The 3063-nt window shown below is 56.6% G+C and overlaps 1 non-coding gene across 1 annotated transcript; it reads left to right on the forward strand.

The window, feature by feature from the left end:
* Positions 1–2771: 2771 nt before the first annotated feature.
* On the forward strand, positions 2772–2844 carry TRNAG-CCC (transfer RNA glycine (anticodon CCC)). Its single transcript has one exon. It is a non-coding gene; the product is annotated as a tRNA-Gly (tRNA).
* The last annotated feature ends 219 nt before the right edge of the window (positions 2845–3063 follow it).

Genomic DNA, 3063 nt, shown 5'->3' on the forward strand with positions numbered 1-3063 from the left:
GGCCAGGAAAATGGGCAGCCCTGCTCCACTCCCAGGGCCTCTGCCTGAGTGCCTTCTGGAGCCTTCTCCCTTGTCCCCTCCTCTGCCCCCATCACCCACCTCTGCCTTCTAGTCCTGTCTTCCTCTGCCTCTCTGTCCCCTCTCTCCTCATCTCTCATCTCTGCACAGACAGGCTGGGACAAGAATCCAGGTGCCACCCACCCAAGAGAGGTCTGGTGGGAGGAGAGGCCAGGCCAGGAGAAGTGGTTGTGCATCCCCACAGCATGTTGAGGACCCAGACACTCAGCTTTCTCGGTCCCATCCGGCCCCACCCATGCCCTGGGAGGTTTGAGGCAGCGACATAGGAGCAAACAACATCTCTTTCCCCCTTGGCATGTTTAAGTAGCTAAACTTGAACTTCAGCCAAGCCTCTCCCAACCAGGTAAACACCTGCTCCCCTTCCCTGAAGGCCACCCTTTCCCTGCGAACATCCCTGGGGACAGAGGGGCAAGCCTCACCGCCTGCCTCCTAGGGAGCCCCATTCGGCTCTGGCCAGTGCGGGGAGGGGCTGTGGGCCTGAGAGACTCCAGGCCCTGTGGGTCCATGGGCTCCAGGGAAGGACGGGCCCTCTGCCCAGTCACAGCCTCTCCTCCCCAGACCTGGGCTTCCCTGGCTGGGACTAGTTATGGGGATGGGCTGGTCCCCAGCCAGGGCAGCAAGGGCAGGTCCGCCCTAGAATCAGGGTTCGGTGGGCATATGGGTGTCATAGGAGATCTGAGCACCCCCTCTTCTCCCCTAAACTCTGGAAGGTCCTCCTGCCTCTCCTGGGCTCCCTCCCTCAGGAAGTCTTCCAGGTGGCGTGGACCCCTCTCTGGTTGACTCAGAAAGTGCTGGTGAGCACCTGCCCTGTGCAGAGCGCACCTTGGCAGCCTGGGGGAGACCCAGAGGAGCCCTTGCCCCTGCTGTTCAGAGGTCAGTCAGTGCTCAGTGGGAAGACAGGTAAAGCAGGACCACCACTCACATGGGGGGCTGGTGTGCCTGTGTTCTGGGAGTGCAGGTTGGGGATGAGAATGGGGACAGCCTCTTTAAGGAGGGCATCTGGGAAGGCCTGCTGGAGGAGGTGACATTTGGAGACGGGCCTCGATGAGGAGGGTCCTATGTCTCTTGGGGGCTGTGTCCACCCCTGCTGCCCCCTCACTCCCACACCGACCTGGAGCCTCCTTAACCACCAGGAGCAAAGCACGCTCCTTGCCCTGCTGCCACCTCACCCAGGGCCGGCCTCTCCTGCACCCCCATGACTTCCCAGCTGTGTCTGGGCTGGAGCCTCTCAGAGCCTCATCAGTGCGAAAGAAATGGTCTAGCACTGCCTCCTGCAGCCTTCCTGCTGATCGACTGGGGTCATGTGAGTGACAGGTCTGAGAGAAGAGAGGTCCTGCACCTCTGGGCAAACAAACTAGACCTACTGCAGGTGACTGGGGTTTCTAAGTCGTGAGAGCCAAAGGAGATACTGTGGTAAACGTCCTCCCACTTGCCCTGGGGGGAGCTGAAGCCCCCCCTCCCCGCCACCTCTTTCAGTCTCAGCTCCTCAGGACTGCTGACTCTTCCCTTGGGGCCTTAGACCCCTGTTTCTTTGAGTGTCAGAGTCCTTCCACCCAAGGATAGGCCTGGACAGGGCAGGGGTGGGGGTGGGTTGGGAAGGGGGGCTCCTTCAAGCTCCCAGATGTCAGCGAGGTGAATCTCCATGGCCTCCTCCAGCCATCTTGGCCTTTGGTCACTGACATCCTCCACGGTGTTTGTGTGTCTGTGTAACATCTGGCTGAAAGGTCTGACCTTCTACAGCCTGCACCAGTGCAGGAAAGGGCTTGGGGAAGTTAGCTGAGTGCAATGGGCCCTAAACCACATCCAATCTCCCCTGCCTGGTTCACATGAAACCCAAGGGTCAGTCACCCAGGGAACTCGAGTGCTCCAAATTTTTAGGCTCACCCTTCCCCTTCTCACATTAAAAATCATACTGGAACAGCATGAGCCCCCCACCCCGAGGGTCTGGCTTTTGCTGAATTCTCTAGGTCTTCTCTGCCTCTCACCTGTGGGCTGTTGGCCCTGCACTTTGTCAGCCCAGGTGTGGAATGCACCCCCTCCTTCCTTAATTCCTCCTTGAATACTAGTCAGGCAAGGCAGTGAAGGTGGAGGATCATTCCTGCGGGATGGGGGTGCTGGAGGAGGGAGGGGAGTGATGAATATCAGATACCACTGGTCTTCAAGCCCCACGGCTGCCCTCTCCTCTCACGGCCGGCTGCCATGTTTTCATCTCACCCTGGTCACCCACCATCTTGTTATCTTGTTGGTTCTCAGCCTCTCTCTGTCTCTCTGTCTCCCCCCACCCTCCCGCCCCACCCACATCTCTCTTCAAGAACTCTCCCCTGAAACCCAGAGTGCTCCAGGCTATTAGCTGGGGCCATGCTGTTCTTCCTTTCATGCCCAGAGAGAGCCCAGCAAGTTATTTCCCAAGCAGAGCCTCCTCTCAGGGGAATTCTGCTGTCAGCTTTTATAACAGCAACTGTGGTTTTGTTTTCTTCCCACTCCACATAGACGTTGGGGGGTGGGGGGAACAAAGCAGGAGTAAGAACCTAGGACTTTAACTGCTGGTCTAAGAGGTGTGTGACCCTGAGCAAGTTCACAGGTCTCTCTGGGCCACCATTTAATTTTGTTGTAATGTGAATGTTTTATTGAAGTGTAACATACAGACGGAAAAGTGCATGGGTTTTCACAAAATGAACACAATATGTGGGACTTCCCTGGTGGTCCAGTGGTTAAGACTCTGCACTCCCAATGTAGGGGGCCCAGGTTCGATCCCTGGTCAGGGAACTAGATCCCACATGCATGCCGCAACTGAGTCCGCATGCCACAACTAAAGACCCCACATGCCACAACAAAGATGCCGCATGCTGCAACTAAGACCCGGCGCGGCTAAGTAAAGAAAGAAAGAAAGAAAGAAAGAAAGAAAGAAAGAAAGAAAGAAAGAAAGAAAGAAAGAAAGAAAAGATCCCACATGGCACATGGCACGGCCAACATCAACAAAAAATC

The sequence above is a fragment of the Eschrichtius robustus genome, chromosome 20, assembly GCF_028021215.1.
Source record: "Eschrichtius robustus isolate mEscRob2 chromosome 20, mEscRob2.pri, whole genome shotgun sequence".
NCBI classification, from domain to species: Eukaryota; Metazoa; Chordata; class Mammalia; order Artiodactyla; family Eschrichtiidae; genus Eschrichtius; species Eschrichtius robustus.